The sequence below is a fragment of the Chlorocebus sabaeus genome, chromosome 21 (genome assembly GCF_047675955.1).
Source record: "Chlorocebus sabaeus isolate Y175 chromosome 21, mChlSab1.0.hap1, whole genome shotgun sequence".
In the NCBI taxonomy this organism is placed as follows: Eukaryota; Metazoa; Chordata; class Mammalia; order Primates; family Cercopithecidae; genus Chlorocebus; species Chlorocebus sabaeus.
This window is the reverse complement of record NC_132924.1, coordinates 121,555,949-121,576,098: the sequence shown is the minus strand read 5'-3', so window position 1 is coordinate 121,576,098 and position 20,150 is coordinate 121,555,949. Positions and strand designations below refer to the sequence as shown.

Genomic DNA, 20,150 nt, shown 5'->3' with positions numbered 1-20,150 from the left:
CTTCAAAGTAGAGAAAGGAAAAAGTGATGGAACTACCAGGAGAAATTGACAGAGCCAATGAAAATATTTAATAGTGCTCTCAGAAACTGATAAATCATGCAAGCCAAACATCAATGAGTATATAGAGAATTTAAGTAATACAAACAACAAGCCTGGTCAAATAAGGTTCTCTGTACCCAGCAAACAGAGAATACACATTCTTATCAAATACAAAAAGTAGTTACAAATATTGACCATGTATTAGGCCACAAAAATAGTCAACAAATTCCAAAAATTGATATTATATATCCCATACAGCCTGAACTCAGGGGGGAAGGCTGAGTACATGGGTACAGCTGTAATGAAAGTAGTTTGCAGGTGTTGTATTCTTTAAAATCTGTTTTATATTTTATTTTAAATTTCCTTACAGTAAAATTCACTGTTTGTGATGTGCAGTTTTGTAGGTTTTGACAGTGAGGTGCCCACCATCACAGTCATGCTGAAGAACAGTTCCATCACTCCAAAAATTCTATCATGCTATCCCTTTGACGTCATCCTCTTCCCCAACTCCAATCCCTGGTAACCATTGATCTAAGCTCCCATCTAATGGAATAGTTTTGGCTTTTCCAGGATGTCATATCAAGAAAATCATAAAATATGTAGCCTTTGGATCTGACTTCTTTTCTTTAACTAAATGCATTTGAGATTCCCTGTTGTTGCATGAATAGTCTGTTCTTTGTATTGCTGAGTAGTATCTTATGAAATAGATGTGCCATAGTTTTGTTAATGAAAGACATCTTGGTTGCTTCCAGTTTTTAGTGATAATGGATAAAACTGATACAAACGTTTACCTATAGGTTCTTGTGTTAACATACATTTCTATTTCTCTTAGGATACTTTGGAGTGGGATTGTTGAGTCATATGGTAAGTGTATGCTTAACTTTATAAAAAACTACAAAACCAGACTGATATCCCAGGTGTGGTGCCATTTTGCATTTTCACTAGTAACGTTTGATTTCCAGTTGTTCTACATCCTGGTCAGCACTAGCTGTCATTTATTTCCATAGTCATTCTAGTAGGTGTGTAGTGATATCTCATGATTTTAATTTGCATTTCCCTAATGATTATACTGAATATCTTTTCATTTGCTTATTTGCCATTCATATATTTTCACGGTGAAGAGTACCTTTAGGTTTTTTGCCCATTTAAAAAAGAACTTTAGGTGTTCTCTTATTGTTGAGTTCTGAGAGAGTTCCTTTTTGGGGTACAAGTCCTCTGCGGGAAATGGATGTTTCACTCTGACGGCTGCAATTTTCTCAGAGCAGTATGAAGCAAGAGTAAGGATGAGGTAGGAAGTATAGGAAGTTTAAGGAAAAAGAAAAAAAGATAAAATAGCCTCCTGAAGCAGAAGGGAAGTGAACTGATTAGGGATGCACGCTATGATTGCCTGGTGGCATCAGGGCCCTCTTGAGCCTTGTGGTCATGTAGTTAAGCTGGGACCAGTCACCGTGGGTATTTTTTTTTTCAGCCATGATTAGTTGCACGAGTGGAGGGATGAAATAGGTGGAGGAGCAATTTTAATTAGGGCTTTAGTTTTGCCAAGTAGGTATAAGAAAACAGAAGTGGAGGAAGGGAGTTGAAGGGACATGCAAGGAATAAATTACAGTGACTGACCATGGAATCTAAGTGAAGTCAGAATGGAAGAGAACAAGGATGAGGGACAGTGAAAAGGGGTTAGGATCAATAGATTGGAGGTTCTAGCATAGCCAAAGGATTGTGGGGGTTGGGCACAAGAGGGAGGGAAACCGGGAGGCAGAAGACAGTTGTCTGAGGGAGAATGCTTGCTATCCAGGAAATGTCAAGGTTACAGTTCCCAGTAATGATTGGGGCATGGTCATAGATATGAGTGTGCCTGAGTTGGGTAGGAAATTCCAATGGGAAAAAAAATTACTGGAAGAAGACAGTTCAAGGAACTGTGAGGCCAGAGTCACTACTACAGGGTAGTAGTGAAGAGAGTGGCAGTGAGCCAAGAGCTAAGTTAAGGGAGTGACCTCAAGGTCAGTAGGTGACAGTGGCAATAGATGAAGTGGAAGGCTTATCTGATGATATGAAAGTCAAAACTTTTTTTTTTTTTTTGAGATGGAGTTTCGCTCTTGTTGCCCAGGCTTGAGTGCAATGTCATGATCTCGGCTCACCACAACCTTGACCTCCTGCCTCAGCCTCCTGAGTAGCTGGGATTACAGGCATGTGCTACCATGCCTGGCTAATTTTGTATTTTTAGTAGAGACAGGGTTTCTCCATGTTGGTCAGGCTGGTCTCAAACTCCCGACCTCAGGCAATCCACCCACCTCGGCCTCCCAAAGTGCTGGGATTACAGGCGTGAGCCCCTGCACCCAGCCAACTTTTTTTTTTTTTTTTTTAATGGAAGAGGAAGAGAGAATGATCTAGAAGCTGCTATGAAAAGGAGAAAAGCAGCTACTCTACCTCCAGGGGCACTGAATGTATGTGAGAAGAAGCTGAGCTTGGATCAAGTGATGTGGTTAGGAGAGGAAAGGAAGCTACTAGGACCCCAGAAAGCTGGCCTGGGATTGGAATCCTAGGAGGGGAAGAGGTTGACTTCTGGCTACAGAGGGACATACAGAGAGGTGTTTTTTGAAGGACTCCATGGATTTATCTAGAACTGTGCGGCTCAATGCAGCAGCCACTGGCCACATGTGGCTAACTTAAATTTAAACTCATTAAAATAAAAAGTAAATAAATAAAAGTAAAATTCAGTTCCTCCGTCATAGTAGCCACAGTACAATGCTCAGTAGCCACAGTCGTGGTCAGTGGCTCTTGTACTGAACAGTGCGGATGTAGAACATTTCCATCACTGCCAAACGTTCCGATAGCCACAGTGACATTAGGGCCATGGGCTCTGAGAGTGGCCGCACCTATCTTCTCTCATCCCTAGACCTTTCTGTAGAAATATGAAGAGCAACCACAGTGCTCAGCCATGCTGTGAGGAATTAACAGAAGGGACTGTACTGAGTTTAGAAAGAGATGGAAAGGGAAGGGCAGTGGCTCCTCCCTTGGCGGTGGCCGCCATCCTGGAGCTGCAGGAAGGGAGCTGTAGTCAAAGCGAACGGGCCGAGAAGGGAGCTGAAGAGCTCGAGTGGAGGTCAGGTTTCTGAGCCTCCTGGAGGCTGCACCTTCAGATGATCAGATATGTGGCAGGAGTGGGAAGGGGACACAGAATGAAGGGGGATCCGTTTCTCTAATCCAGCGAGTGGGGATTACACTGTGGTTTCATTTTATACCCAAAGCTGGGAAGGCCTGAGCATGCTGGTTACATAGATAGAAAAGTCATTTGTATTCATTTCTGTAGAATGTATTTATCTTTGGCTGCTCCCCAGGTGTGTGCTTCTTAAGGGGTCACGTGGGTAATGTGCGTGGTAAATAATCAGTGCTGCTTGAACATTTATGCCTCTTCCTCTCTGTCTTGTGTGTGAAGGGACACATCTGACACGCTGACCTCAGGGATATGTCGCTGCCATAAGATTTTAACCCTGATATATGAAATTTGACAATTGAGAGGCACAGAATAGAATCATGCTTAGTTTTTGAGAGTCCATAATCATTGAAGAGTAACATTATTTACTTTCACCGCCCCCAAAAGGAAAGCTCTCTGAAAATTAAATGACTAGTTTTACATTTTTAAAGTGTATATAATTGGTAAAATGGTCTCATTTCTTGCTTCCCCCAACTCAAAAGGGACAAAGTGATAAATTCATAAGTAAAAACATTTTTTTTTTTGGTGAAGATCTGGAGACTTTAATATGGGATTTATGATGGTTAAAGAGCATTACCTATCTAAGAGCAGCCTGTAATCCAGGGAGGAAGTTATGAGTTTTTGGTTCATTTTGTGGTCAACCTCATTCCTTCTAGTTTTGTCTCTGGCCTAAACTGTGAGAGAAAATAATTGGAAATGCTATGATGAAAATAATAGAACGATTCCTCTTGTTGCCATGGTGACAAGAATAAATTGAATCCATTGCTCTGAAAAATTGCCCAAAAGTGTACTTTAGCATTCCACAGTGGGTGTATTTGTTGAGAATTTTAATCTGTCAGCTTCCATCAAAATGGTGCAGCACTCAGAGAAATGTTTCACATCTATACTTTTAGCTGGGTTTTGTTATTTGTTTTATTTTTTAAAATTTTATAGATCTGGGGGTACTTGTGCAGGTTTGCTGTGTGGGTATATTACATAATGGTAAGGGTTAGGCTTCTAGTCTACCCATCACCCAATTATTGTAAAAGAAAGCAACCATCATTATATTGAAAATTTAAATAATTTTCTAAAAGCATCCTGCCAGGTACAAATCTAAAAGCAGATTACAGTTTTGTTTCCACTGTCATGGAAAATGTCATTGTCAGCACCAACCGAGTTTTGGATGATTTTTCAGGTCATTGACAATCATTGGTATGGCACAGGACTCAAAAGATCTGGTTGCGAAACCAAAGGATGTGGATTCCCAATCTCATTCAGTGTAAAACAGTCATGTAGGATTACAAGAAGAAATAAACCCTAGTGCCTCAGTTTTTCTGTTTAATTTTTGGTAATGAGCATTTTAATAATAGTGATAGTTAGCATGTACAAGATGCACCAAGCATCTTGTGGAAGTTGTCCATGCTCTTAACAGCAACTCTTAACATGTAAGTATTATCATGGTAAAGCAACTTGCTTAAGGTCACACAGCAAAGTGGAGAGCTGGGATTTAAGCCCGACTGCATCTTGGCTCTAGACTCCGTGCCTCCCGACAGTGCTGGTTGCTCCTAACTTGCAGTAACACTGTTGACTTCTAAATATCTGAGCATCTATCCTGAGCAGTATATGCAAAAGAGTTAACACTGGCCTGAAAGGCCTTTGCCAGGGTGGGGAGGGAAGCGTGTATCTAGCACTCTGTCTGTTTATTTTTTTTCTGAGGCAGAGTCTCCCTCCGTTGCCCAGGCTGGAGTGCAGTGGCATGATCTCGGCTCACTGCAATCTCCATCTCCCTGGTTCAAGCAATTCTTCTGCCTCTGCCTCCCAAGTAGCTGGGACTACAGGCCTGCACCACCATGACCAGCTAACTTTTTTGTATTTTTGGAAGAGATAGGGTTTTGTCATATTGGCCAGGCTGGTCTTGAACTCTTGACCTCAAGTGATCTGCCCACCTCAGCCTCCCAAAGTGCTGGAATTACAGGCATGAGCACTGCGTCTGGCTGCACTCTGGTTTTGATCATTTATTTTGCTGTCTTTAGGATTTTGTTTTCTCATTTTAAAAACAGTTGATCTTCTGTGAAGAAAAACTTTTGGCCGGCCGTGGTGGCTCACGCTTGTAATCCCAGCACTTTGGGGGCCCAGGCGGGTGGATCACGAGGTCAGGAGATCAAGACCATCCTGGCTAACATGGTAAAACCCCGTCTCTACTAAAAATACAAAAAATTAGCCAGGCATGGAGGTGGGCGCCTGTGGTCTCAGCTACTCGGGAGGCTGAGGCAGGAGAATGAGCTTGCAGTGAGCCGAGATTGCATCACTGCACTCCAGCCTGGGTGACAATGTGAGACTCTGTCTTAAAAAAAAAGAAAAAAGAAAAGAAAAACTTTTGGGTAAGAACCAAGAACCTGTTTCTACCTTGTGTTTCTAAGAAGTGCCCTTCCTGTGGTGTCTTCCCAAGCAACCAGGAGACAGGTGGCTATTCTGTTACCTTCTGAAGTCAAACCCCTGAATGAATGCAGAGAATCTCTGAGTACCCGCAAATCCTGATTCAAAATCCTGATTCATATGCACCTAATGTGATCCTGAGGCCTGATTCATAAGGCATGAATACTGTGTGTGTGTATTGCTGAATATGGTTAAAACTTCCTCTCCTCCCTCCCCTTATTTCTCCAAGAAACTGACTTTTTCCTCCCCATAGTCCACTTGAAATTCCAGGAAAAGGAACCGATATGCAAAGGAATTGTGGCCTGGAGAAACATAGTGTATTTAGATAATTGCATGTAAACGGATAAATAGGTGTAGGAGGAGAAGCTGAAAGACATTGTCCTAAATTTTATTCCATAAAACACTAGTTCTGTGAGACACTCTATGGAAATTGGTCCCATGATCAGTATGTTTGGGGCATACTGTGTGTTATATTCTCTGTTGTCTTAGACTGGATTTCCGGGAAACAGACTCTGAGGTGGAGACTTATGTGCAGAAGGTCTCTTGGCAAATGCTCCAGGGAGGCGTGCGTGTAAGGAAGTGAGACAGACCTACCTCAGGCCCCTGGGACTTCCACTGACCAGGCACCCTGTGCCTACTTGTGTCATGGGACGCAGGGCCCATCTCTTCCCAACTCCACACTCAGTGACCACACGCTAGTAGCTTGAAATCAGCCATGGTGCAATGATTGGCATTACAAAAATGGACATATGCTTCAAATTGGGGCCTGACTTACTGTTTTGTTGATTGCCAGGCTTAAAAAAGTGATGGAAAGGATGCTAGTAATGCATATTAAACCAAAAAAGTGTGTCACATCTGTAGCTGTGATGTTGTGAATAGCACAAAAATTGTGAACACATGCTTCTGATACTTGAAAACCCTTATCGGATTCAACAAAGAATTCACTCATGTCATTGTCTATCAGGTGAAGCTCTGATGCACGTTTTTTGCTTTCACTTTTGCCTTATTCATTAATATAAACGAAATGTCAATCAACCTTCATGTTGTGTCTACACTCAATCATCCCTGATGACCCTACGCTGACTACAGACGCAGAATTCAGCAAAAACCAATGAAAGCATTCGGTGAGAATCAATGGCTATATGGAGCTTACAGTAAACCGTATTGTGTATTTTATTATTATGTATACATTGTGTGTTACAAGTCCGTTATATCAGCACCATTTATAGTAAACTCATGTAGTTGGTGAACCTTTACCAGCACATCACTGGGGCTGGTGGAGTCTGGGTGGGAGCATCTGAGATTGCTTGAGCCAAATTGGAGAATGCTTGAGCCAAAGTCTGCTGGCAAAGACGTCCCGTGCCTCCCAGGACTGGCAGTAGCCCACTGTAGACATGGCCTCAGTGTACACATAGACAGGTTTCGGAACATGGGGCCCTGGGTCACTCATGCTCCCTGTAGTTGGAATTCTACCAGGCATATTCCACAGCCTCCACACTGATACCTGATGTGGTTGGAGCTGAGGTCTCAGATTATCCTCCAGAGAGCATTAGGGTTGGGATGGCCTTTCAGAGATGTCCCAAATTGACGCAAGAGGGTCAGGCCTTTAGATCACCAGTCACTGATACCCAAAGCACATCCTTGGTTAAGACAGTGCTCTGTGGCTAAGGACAAATCCCAGTGAGAGGCAGAGCTCCGGATGGTGGCCTGTGAATGGTCAGTGGCCGATATTCCCGGAAGCTGGAGGATAGGTTTTTCTACCCTGAGGAGGAAAGTTGGCTGGAGTACTGCAGTGTTTATTAGACCCTCTTGGAAATTCATAATGTTTATTAGCATTTAAAAGGCTCTGAAGAATCCTGCAGTTAGCTTTATCCTGCTAGCACTACCTCAATTTATTTCACCAAGAAACCATTTTGTGTGTCTGTGTCTGTAACATCCCTTTGAATTAGTATTCTACAGAACACATTCGGGAAAAGCTGGGTCAGAGAGAAAGGCAAGGTCAGACTGTAAAGGGCTGAGCCTGCCTGGCTAGGCAGTTTTGATTTTATGCTGTGGACACTGGGGAGCTATTCTGATTCGACTTGCATTTTGGAGAAAGCACTTTGGAAGTGTGTGTAGGATTGATTGGTGTGGGAGAGATGGAGGAGCAAGTCTATTTAAGAGGCTGCCACGTCTTCCAAGGGACAGATGATATGGGCCTGGATTTGGATGACAGAGAGAAGAGGCAAATCAGAGGAATGTTGAAGAGATAGAATCAATAGTGTTTAGTGATAAGTTATTTTCCCATTACCCTGTAATCTAGCTCAGTGTTATTTACATCTTCTTCTCATTTCCAAATAGGTTTCCTTCCCTTCCCTTTCCTTTTCCTTTTCCTTCCTTCTTTCCTTCCTTCCTTCCTTCCTTCCTTCCTTCCTTCCTTCCTTCCTTCCTTCCTTCCTTCCTTCCTTCCTTCCTTTTCCTTTAATTATCTTCTCCTTCTATTATTTATGTGTCCCTGAAATGGTGTATTGAACAACTTCACCTACAGAAAAGGTTTTGTATACTCATCTTTCCAGGCTCCATTTGGTTTGCATCCATTTCATCCTCTTGTGTTCTGGGATGAAAAAAATGAGGATGAACTGGGCAGCATCCTGTGACCATTTCACAGTTGTTGTTTTAGAATTTAGTGTTCTGATGGCTTTTCCAATGTGTGCGAAATTGCTTTAAGTCTATAGTACAAATAAGTAGGAAATGAGGGGGATGCAAACATATTCTCACACATTTAACGCAGGATTGATTTGTTCCTGTACACTTCAGTTTTTATTACTATTGGAAGAATATGATTTCTTTTTTTTTTTTTTTTTTTTTTTTTTTTTTGAGACGGAGTCTCGCTCTGTCGCCCAGGCTGGAGTGCAGTGGCCAGATCTCAGCTCACTGCAAGCTCCGCCTCCTGGGTTTACGCCATTCTCCTGCCTCAGCCTCCCGAGTAGCTGGGACTACAGGCGCCCGCCACCTCGCCCGGCTAGTTTTTTGTATTTTTTAGTAGAGACGGGGTTTCACCGTGTTAGCCAGGATGGTCTCGATCTCCTGGCCTTGTGATCCGCCCGTCTCGGCCTCCCAAAGTGCTGGGATTACAGACTTGAGCCACCGCGCCCGGCCGGAAGAATATGATTTCTTTGTAAGAAACTGATCTCTTTTTATCAGCTCTAGAGGAGGGAGGGGTTGACTTAGTTTCTAGACACTGTCTACCCTACTTTCTCACTTCATGTTATTTTATTGGCAAAGAATCTCTCTATTTAGGGTATTTAAAAACATGGAATCAACTCTGATGCTCTTTCTCTTTACACTTTTCGCAGGAAAAGAAGTTTAAATCAATAACTGAAATCAGTTTTCATGGTACCCAGAGATTTCACTTCCTGATAGCCAGCCTTATGTGAATTAACGTGTACAATTGAAGGTAATTCTAGTGGAGATAATGAATTAATCTCCAGAAAGGGAGCTTCCCTTCTTTTGGGGTACTGAGGGCACTCACAGAAAATAACAGACCAGGGTTTTTTCTTCACCTCTAGAATTGCAATTATTTTAATTTTATTTATTTATTTATTTTGAGAGAGTTTTGCTCTTGTCACTCCAGTGCAATGGCACGATCTCCCTCACTGCAACCTCTGCCTCCCAGATTCAAGAGATTCTTCTGCCTCAGCCTCCCCCAGTAGCTGGGATAACAGGCTTGTGTTATCCCACACACCCGGCTGATTTTTGTATGTTTAGTAGAGACAGGGTTTCACCATGTTGGCCAGGCTGGCCTTGAACTGCTGACCTCAGGTGATCCATCCACCTCAGCCTTGCAAAGTGCTGGGATTACAGGTATGAGCCACCGTGCCCAGCCACGGTGAATTTAAAAATTCAGTAGAATTTTTAAATAGTTGGACCAGAGAAGAAGCATTTTTTCAAACATGCCGACAGAATCAATTTTGGATTTTTAATTTGGGGAATTTTCTCAGATCTGGAAAAGTTATTGTAAATCAAGGTTGAAGTCAAGTTGGTTTACATATTTGACATATTTATCTTTTGGAAAACACAATTTAGGACTTTATGTTCACGTCTTTGTTTTCATACTGACAAAGGGGCTGTTTCCAAGACCTCAGTACCCCACACATTGCAGGGGTGTTGCTGGGCTGTCTTTCGCTGCATTGTGAGAGGCCTCTTTAGGGAGCATGGAGAGCTGTTGGGCCTTGAAAAAGCCCAGCCAGCTGCTAAAAAGCTCAGCTGAGACATCACTGGAGAGGCTGTGCCTGAGCAGCCAAAGGCTACTTGCTGAGCAGAAGCTTCTGGACGCCGACCAGCTGGACGCTGACCACACAGAAGAGAAGTGGTCATTAGGGTCCTCAGCCTCCCTGGACCAACCAGCTCTGGTGCTGAGTGGGCAGGAGGCAGCCTGTGGGAACTGAGAACTGCTGAGGTGATGCTGAGAACTGTTGCTGAAGAAGGGACAATGGAAACCCTTGCCCATGATTCTGTCTCCAGACGGCAGACCCAGAATTCTAGGTTTGATTACCAGCACCATAGATGGAATGGTCACAGGCCTTCTATGCATCTGTACTGGCCCAGTAGGAAAACTAAGCTTGGCCCTGGCTGCACCCTGCAACCTCAGCACCCAGGAATCTGCTACTCTGAGCTCAGTCACCAGACTTGGTACTCGGGGCGTGAATCTTTTTGAGACAGGATTCCTAAAAAGGGATCCTCTTCTAGGAGTTCCAGAGCAATTATTTGTAACACATAGAATGGACAAAAGATTAGAATCCAGAATACATAAAAAAGATTCTTACCAATCTGTAAGAAAAAAAAAATTTTTTTAATAAATGAAAAAATCAATCACTAAGAAAAAGACATTAAAAAACAGGCAAAAGACATGAATGAACATGTCACAGAAGAAAAAACATAAATGGCCAATAAGTTTATGAAAAAATGTTCCACCTCGTTAACAAGAGGGAAAATATAAATTTTAAACCAACTGGCCTGGCGAGGTGGCTCATGCCTGTAATCTCAGTGCTTTGGGAGACCGAGATGGGAGGATCACTTGAGGCCAGGAATTGAAGGTTGCAGTGAGCTATGGAGATGCCACTGCACTCCAGCCTGGATGGCAGAGCAAGACCCTGTCTCAAACAATAAAATAAAACAAAACCCACTCAATTGGCAAAAAATAAAGTAAAATAATACAAAGTGTTGCTGAGGCTGTGAAGCAGAGGCCTCTCCCACAATGCTGTTAGGAGCATGAATAGGCATAACTGCATCAGAAGACAATTTCACATCAATGAACAAAGTTGAATCTTCTAGCACCTCTGCAATTACACTGAGGAATGTATTACAAGGACTATAATTGGCAGGAATATGCATAGTATCATTAGTTATAACAGTAAAAATATAAAACAACCCAATATGTCCATTAACAGTGGTGGATAGGTACATTTCGGCCTATTCATACAGCAGAATACTATGCACAGTGAAAACGGAGAAAGTACACTTCCAAGAATCAATACTGGTGAATCTTAAAAACAAAGTAAAAACAACAACAAAAGAGCAAGTCATAGTAGAACGCATCCAGTATGGTTCAATTTACATGGAGTCGAAAAACAGACGAAAGTCAATAATGTGTTGCTTAGAGATATGGGGTAGAATTGAAAGGAAAGTAAAAGATTAAATCATGTGAAAATCAGATAGTGGCTACCTATGGTGGAAGATGGAGAGTGAGGGGGTGTGATGGACATGCGTTCGAAGAGAGTGTCCCCATCATTGATGGATGGTGGTCCATTACCTAAGCTGGGTAGTGGCTATGTAGGTGTTTGCTTTATTATTATTTAAACTATATATTAGACTATACATTATTTAAACTATATATGTCTGTATGCAATTACTCTGCATGATATATTTTATAATTTTTAAAGAAAAGGGAAGAAGGAGGAGGAGGAAGAAAGGAAGATGATGACTATGATGACAAAGGAGACAGCAAGTAATGCTTTGGGTCCCCGTGTGAGGCACATTCAGCACTGTGTGAATGGTTATCTGGGGGAAGTCATAGGTATGTCCTCACCATTTCTATAGTCTCTGATCTCCAAATGTATCCTTGATCAGATTGGATCTTTGTGGTGCTTCACCGAGACTACACACCTGTCCAAACTGTAGGTTCGGGGATGGCTTCCTAGAGAAGCTAATGCTTGAGTTGAAGCCTAAGGGCACAGAGACATATATGATGATATATAGCATGATTGTCATTCATTTAACAAATATTTATTGAGGTTCTATTGATAAAAAAAGGAACAGGGAGATAGAAAGTTGTATCTAAAAACAGTGTCGTGAGTTTGCATCAGTGAAGAAACTGATGTTAGAAAGATATCATTTTTAGTTGTAATAGGATCAGGAGAATCTTAGAGTCATAGAAGTTCATAGCTGAGAAGAGAAAGAAGAAACAGCTACTGAGCATTACTAGAGTTGGGCATTGTGTTAGGTGTTTTAGCTCTGCAGGTGGGTGAAAAGGGCATTCTGGGTGAACAGAAGGCCTCTGCAAAGGACAGAGGAGGGAATGACAGGGTATATTGAAAAAATGGTGAGTAATATGGCTTGAGTGGAATACACTAACGAGTTAGCATTTATTGCAGGGGTTGGACAATTTTTTTTTGGTAAAGGGCCAGATGGTAAATATTTTAGGCTTTGTGGACAATACGGTCTCTATTGCAATGACTTAACTCTGCTGCTATAGCAGGAGAGAAGCCATAGATCATACAGGTGTGGCTGTGTTCCAATAAAACTTTACTTATAAAAACAGGTGGTGGGCTGAATTTGGTCCACAGACCAGAGTTTACAAACCCCTGGTTTATTGAATGCTTTGTTATGTGACCAGCTTGGGCTAAGCACTTCATATGCATGATCTCAATTCTGAAAACAATCATGGAAGCAGGGCACTATTTATTACCATTGCCTTCTATTTACAGACATAGAGGCCAAGGCTCAGAGAAGTGAAGGTCACATAGAGGTAGGATTTGAGTCAGAGAGTCTTACCCCCATGGTTCACTCTTAATCACTGTGCTGTCCTGGTAATTAGAGGGATGGGTTACAGAGGACGGGCTGTCGCAGAGATTCCTGATGTCAGACGAAGAGTCATCTTGGTTAGATAATGGAGGGCCATGGAGGGTTATGAAAGAGACTGACATAATCAGGGTTCTCCCACTCCCTGTTCTTCCCGGCCTTGTTCTCCCTCACTGGGGTGTGACCTGTAGAGCTGCTCTCACTCAGGCTCTCACAAGCAGAACATCAAAGACAGAGTCTAAGATCATTTGGGATCAGCCTTGCCAAGAGGGCAGCATGGCATGGAGGGAGTGGTCCAATGCCATGGGGAGGGGGGCGACTGTTGAGTGCAGGCTGGGCCTCTTCCTTGACAGACTGGGAGCACATGGCCTGCAGTAGAAGCTGAATGGCTTCAGGGGAACGTTAGGGACCGGTTTTCTGTGCTGGCCACAGAAAAAAGTCCTTGTTGACTCCTGGGTGTCTTGTTCAAATTGGGGAGCTGGTGCTGACACCGTCAGCAGCCTGCCCTGTGGCAGCCTTCTCGCTTCAAAGCAGTCTGTCAAGCTCACTTTTCCACTTTCTAAGCCTTCCCAAACACAAGGATCGTGCCACTTCTGTGTGGAGAGATGACACGATTTTAATTTCACCAGGAGGCAGTCACTTGCTCATTTCCCCCTGACCCGGCGGATGAGAACGGATGAGAAAGGGTCCACACAACCATGTTCGAAAATGGGCCAGACAGAGGATGGGAACCAATCCCTAGTTGTGTCATATCCTAATTCACACCATCATGGCTGGAAAGGGCGTTTCAGGGCCAGATCTTGATCTTTATGCTATATTGTAGATCAGCGTCCTCTGAAGTATGCTCCATAGGAGCATAAGAGCCCTACTCTTACAATATGCTCTTTATTTATTTATTTATTTATTTATTGAGACAGAGTTTTGCTCTTGTTGCCCAGGCTGGAGTGCAGTGGCTCGATCTTGGCTCATTGCAACCTCTGCCTCCCAGGTTCACGCCATTCTCCTGCCTCAGCCTCCCAAGTAGCTGGGATTACAGGCACGCGCCACCACACCCAGCTAATCTTGTATTTTTAGTAGAGACAGGGTTTCGTCATGTTGGCCAGGCTTGTCTCAAACTCCTGATCTCAGATGATCCACCCGCCTCAGCTTCCCAAAGTGCAGGGCTTACAGGCATGAGCCCCTGCACCCGGCCTACGATATACTTTTTAAAAAGAGTTCCAGAATGGATACATTTGGAAATCCCCAAGTGCTCCACCCCATCTCTTGGAGCTACATGATACACGAGAGCACTTTAAAGGCTCGGACACGTTTTTATTTTACTTTTTATATTTTAAGACAGAGTCTCAATCTGTCGCCCAGGCTGGAGTGCAGTGGCGTGATCTCAGCTCATTGGAACCTCTACTTCCCGGTTCAAGCGATTCTCCTGCCTCAGTCTCCCGAGTAGCTGGGATTACAGGCATGCACCATCATGCCTGGCTAATTTTTGTATTTTAGTAGAGATGGGGTTTTGCCATGTTGGCCAGACTGGTCTTGAACTCCTGCCTGTCTTGGCCTCCCAACGTGCTGGGATTACTGGTGTAAGCCACCGTGCCCGGCTGGCACATTTTATAATAAAGAATCATAAACCCATCCTTTAACTTGGCAGTCCTAAATGTAGTTTACCAAACAAAACCCTTGCTTCCAGTAATACCTGTAAAAATCCTGTAGTGCTAGTGTTCCCTAGGTCTCATTTTGGAAAATAATGTTGCCGGTAATTACAGGTGATTAGGGTCAAGGTTTTTCTTTTTCTTTTTCTTTTTTAAGTGGGATCACTGGATAATCTGTGATTTAGAAAAATAACCCAGGCAGCAGGTTAAAAGCTGAGTTAAAGAGAGTTAGACTCAGGTTAGGTAAAAGGATCTAACTAAAGTCAAGAAAACTAGTCCAAGAAAAATGATGGCACAAAGTATTGATAGTGATCATGAGGGTGGAAAGGGATGGATTTTTGTCTCAACACTTTTCTGAGATGGGATTGAAAGACTGTGTGATGGATTGAACATGTAAGGCGAAGGAGAGGCAAAGATCAAGGTTGTCCCTGCATTTTCCAGCATGGTTGACCAGATGGATGGCTATGCTGTTAACCAGGACTGGAAACACAGAGGGAGAACTTGCAACATGGTTGCCTTTTAAAACAGCAAGTGTCAGAGCTGGTTCTACCCCGTGTGAGTCCATACAGTTGATGTCACAGAGCAAGTATAGGCAAGAGCAGCACTGCCCCCCAGGCTCTGGCAGAGATGGACAGTTTCTATATCTGACAGGCTCCTCTGCTGCGCTCCAGCTTCCCTGTTCAGTTTCTGTCTTCAGCTCCGGGTGTGAAACCTAGCAGGGTACATTGGCTGGGAAGTAAACAAGTCTCTTTCCCGTCAAAATGCTTAATTACAGCAATACATTATGACACAATTGGCCAGCCTGGTCTCTCGGAAAGGCTCACAAACAAGAACGATTGTTTTTGAGTGGGAGTTTCCAAGCTATTTGTCAGAGACTTTAGGGAAGTCAAAGTGGCGATAGTTTGTCAGAAGCAGCAATTAAAAATTGCCTCTGGATGTGTGTGAGACTGAAAGATATTTAAAAGCAGCGTAAATACTAGACTGTTATCCCCTCAGTATTGGAAGAAATTGTAACAAAAATTACAGCATTGTCCTATGTTGCAAACAAATGAAAACTGAAAAGTATGAAGAAAAGTACCGCATGACATAAAACATCAAAATGTGAAGACTGTGGTTTCCTGGGAAGGTCACGAGAGAGGTCAGTTTATTAATATTATGACCTTATGTTCTACTGACAGGAAATTAAGGTTCATTTCTAGAACCACCATTCTGTAATTTATAACTGCTTCCGCAAAGTTCTTCTGTAGTCCACATTCTACCACATCAATTTAGACACCGTTAACTTAGTTACATGTTCATATTTTAGCTTCACATTTATTGAGGGTCAATGTTAGAAAGAGCTACAGGAAGAACATTTCTACATCTTCTGCAAAACTCTTGACGATACTTTTTTGGGGACTTTGTTTCTCCATAGAAGGATTCACACACTCAAGTTTTAAAAGAATTTGGCACAAGAGAAAAGAAAATTGTTGTTTCCATTTCTTGTTGTATTTCTTTTTTTGTTTGTTTTAGCTGTGTAGAAAATGACAGTAAATGTAACAATAAATCGTGTAGATGCTCTGTTTCCTATATCACCACTGCCTTGTGTGAGTTCCATGAAACACAGCTCTGCAAGGTACTCTGTGCTTGAATACAATTGGGAAATACTGGTGTACAACATTTCTCTTGGAGATTCATGAACGTATTAGTATACTAAAGGCTCAGAGAGTCTGGAGAAAAGATCCCTATGTTATTTTTAATTTAATGTTATTTTTATTTTTTGATGGAATCTCACTCTATTGCCCAGGCTGGAGTGCAGTGGCATGATCTCGGCTCACTGCAACCTCTGCCTCCCAAATTCAAGCGATTCTTCTGCCTCAGCCTCCAGAGTAGCTGAGACTACAGGCGCATACCACCATGCCTGGCTAATTTTTGTATTTTTAGTAGAGACGAAGTTTTACCATGTTGGCCAGGCTGGTCACAAACTTCTGACCTCTGGTGTTCCACCTGCCTCGGCCTCCCAAGGTGCTGGGATTACAGGTGTGAGCCACTGCGTCCAGCCAGAAACCTATGCTATTCTACCTCAGTTTTCCCTCCTCTCTATTTAAGGATATGAGCCTTTTAAAAATAGGTAACATCTATTTGGAACTAGATTTTCATATGATACTTTACTGTGGTAAAATATACATAACACAAAATGTACCATTTAAATCATTTTAAATATACAGTTCAATGACATTAGGAACATTAACATGGTTGTACAACTATACCACCATCCGTCTCCAGAACAGTTTTCATCTTCCCAAACTTCTCATTAAAGAGTAACTCCCTATTTCCCCCTCCTCCCAGTTCCTGGCAACCATCACTATTCTACTTCTCTAGAATACACTTTGGGGAACTACACGTCCAATAGATTGATATATTTATACTGTGGTTTGAATGCGTCCCGCAAGTTCATGTGTTGGAAACTTAGTTCCCATTGCGACAGTGTTGACTGTTAGGACCCTTAAGACATGAGCAGGTCATGAAAGCTCTGCCCTCATGATGGATTAATGCTATTATCAAGTATTACTGAGGGAGACGGTTAGTTATTGCCGGAATGGATTCCTGATAAAAGGCATGAATTCAGCCCCTTCCTTTCTCTTGCACATATTCTCTCGCTCTTTTGCATTCTGCCATGAGATGATGCAGCACAAAGGCCCTCACCAGACACAGTTGCCATGCTCTTGTACTTCCAGCCTCCAGAACTGTGAGCCAAGTAAACTTCTATTGTTTCTAAATTACCCAGTCTCAGGTATTCTGTTATAGCAACACAAAATGTCCTAAAACCAATTTGTGTTGGCCTCCTTTAATGAGGTTTTGATTTTAAATTTTTACTTTAATTACCTTTTTATGTTTTCACTATTTTGTTAGCTGCCTGAAGTGCTTAAACTGTTTTTAAAGACAAGTAGCTTATCGACTATCAGTAAATATCTTATAACTAGAGATTCACAATGCATATTAGCATAGTAAAGACTCTGAGAAGAGAGGCTTAATAAGAAATTGGAAGTGTAACACCCTATGAACATTTGTATAGCTTAATTGTGAATAATAAAATCTCATGATTGCAAGGGAACTCCAAAGTTCTGTATTTGCATCATATTGAACCATTTGTAGTCAACCATGAACATGTTCTCTCGTCACTCTGAATGCATATGCTGTTCCCCAGGCTTCAGATGACACCTTCATTCCCTCATGCAAGCAGAGTTAAGTACTCATTTCTTTCTCCATGTTTGTAAATAACCCAATTTACACTTCTCTTATGCTGTATTTTAGTTTATTATATTTGTTCACATGGCTATGTCCCCACTAGACTCTGAGGCAGAGGATATTTTGTTTAACTCCATGTGTTGCAGCTAGCAGATGATAGATACTCAATAAATGTTTATTAAATGAACTAATCTAGTGCAACCATCCATTCAATGCTGTGAATAGTTTCTAGGACATTCCTGCATAGGCGTCTAATCTGTGGCTGAATACCAATATCAGAAAACCCTGCCACCTGAGACAACTCATTAATCTATTGACAATCCTGACTGTTCAAGAAGTTATTTCTATAAAGAATGATCTGTCTTAAGATAGGAATCAGCACCATTACAATTGTAAGCTTATGAAAGGTGTATTTTTTTTTTTTTTTTTTTTTACTGTTTTGTCCACTATTGTATCCCTGGCATCTAGGACAGACCTTAACACATAGTAGGCGCTCAAGAAATATTTGTTAAGAGAATAATAAATGCTATCATACTTTCTACTATTCCGTTTTAACACTGCTGTAAAGATACTACCTGAGACTGGGTAATTTATAAAGGAAAGAGGTTTAGTTGACTCACAATTCCACATGGCTAGGGAGTCCTCAGGAAACTTACACTCATGGTGGAAGGTGAAGGAGAAGCAAATATACCTTCTTCATAAGGCAGCAGCAAAGGAAGAATTGCCAAATACTTACAAAACCATCAGATCTTGTGAAAACTCACTCATTTTCAGGAGAAAAACATGGGGGAACAGCCCCTATGATTCAATAACCTCCCACCGGGTCCCTCCCCTTGACACATGGGGGTGACATTTCGAGATGAGATTTGAGTGGGGACACAGAGCCAAACTGTATCATATTTTGTATTAAAATAAGACGTGAGGTAATCTTTTATAACTTATTTAGCACTTTAGTAGTGTTTTAGTGAATACATAAGAATAAGAAATATCTTAATTATTAGGAGGAAATAAAATTATTATTTATAACTGGTAACATTTTATAGCTAGAAAAATCCAATACAATGAACTGACAGACAATGCAAAATTAGAAAGTTTAGCAAAGTTGCTTGTTACAAAACGTATGTCTACAAAATATATCTTCTCACATTCTAAAAACAGAAAGCCAATTAGTTGACATAATTAAAAAATCCTACTTGTAATAGCAGCAAAAACATGAAATAATTGGAAATAATCTTCAGAAGAATGCAGTATCAATGTGAAGAATGTAACAATGATAGTAGGATAATTTGTTAAGTATTCACAAAAACAATTGAGTTGGATCTCCACCTTATACCCTACACCAAAATAAATTTTATATTGTTTAATTAATGTAAATGATGGTAAATCAGGGTAAATGTATGATGAAACTCTTGAAGAACCAGAGAAAAATATGTGTAAATATTTACGAGATCTTATCAGATCTGGACTAGTATATATGTTAGTCCAGAAGACTGTTCTAAGCATATATGTTTTTCCCCATAAGGAGGAAGACCAGTGAATTTGATTACATTAAAACAAAAAACTTTTGTGTCAGAAAGTATCATAGAAATATATATATTTTTAAAAACACCTTTATTGAGGTATAATTGATATACAAAAAACCTGGATATATTTAATATATAAATTCCAACAAGTTTGGAGCACCATCAGCAGTATCAGAGGTAAATGAAGAACTGGCTAAAACATTTGGAACATAAATGACACAGGAATTCAGTCCTCATCATAAACTTTTATGAAATCAATAATAGGTAAAATCTCTAATAGGAGAATGAATTAACACTTGAATGAGTAAGTTACAAATGAACGAAATACGGTGGTCAACAATATTATGAAAACATGCCCCACCTCATTCGGAATAAAAAGAAATTTAAATCAAACTAAAACAATGAGATACTATTCTTTCCTAGAAAATTGTCAAATTTTATAAAAAAAAAGAAGCAGCATCCAGGTTGATGAAGATGCAGTGACGTGGAAGCATGCCCCACAGTTGCAGACCCATAACAACCTGGTGCTGCCTTTAAGTAAGGCAACTGGGTGACAGGTGCCCAGATCTTACAAATGTTTCATCTTGTAATCCTTTGACCCAGTATCTTTTTTCTTTCCTTTTCTTTCTTTCTTTCTTTCTTTCTTTCTTTCTTTCTTTCTTTCTTTCTTTCTTTCTTTCTTTCTTTCTTTCTTTCTTTCTTTCTTTCTTTCTTTCTTTCTTTCTTCTTTCTTTCTCTCTCTCTCTCTCCTTCCTTCCTTCCTTCCTTCCTTCCTCCTGCCTGCTTGCTTTCTTTCTTTCTTTCTTTCTTTCTTTCTTTCTTTCTTTCTTTCTTTTCTTTCTTTCTTCCTTCCTTCCTTCCTTCCTTCCTTCCTTCCTTCCTTCCTTCCTTTCTTTCTCTCTCTCTCTCTCTCTCTCTCCTTCCTTCCTTCCTTCCTTCCTTCCTCCTGCCTGCTTGCTTGCTTGCTTTCTTTCTTTCTTTCTTTCTTTCTTTCTTTCTTTCTTTCTTTCTTTTCTTCTTTTTCTTCTT

General features: G+C 41.3%; 1 long non-coding RNA gene across 3 annotated transcripts in view; it reads left to right on the top strand.

Annotated features, from left to right (window-relative positions):
• LOC119621547 (uncharacterized) overlaps window positions 1-20,150 on the top strand; it is a 112,058-nt gene that overhangs the window by 14,202 nt on the left and 77,706 nt on the right. For 2 of the 3 annotated variants that reach the window (XR_012090458.1, XR_012090456.1), the window contains exon 2: window positions 872-903. The exons of the other annotated variant lie outside the window; for it this stretch is intronic. This is a non-coding gene — a long non-coding RNA (uncharacterized lncRNA). The remainder of the gene's footprint in view (window positions 1-871; window positions 904-20,150) is intronic. 3 annotated transcript variants of the gene reach the window in all.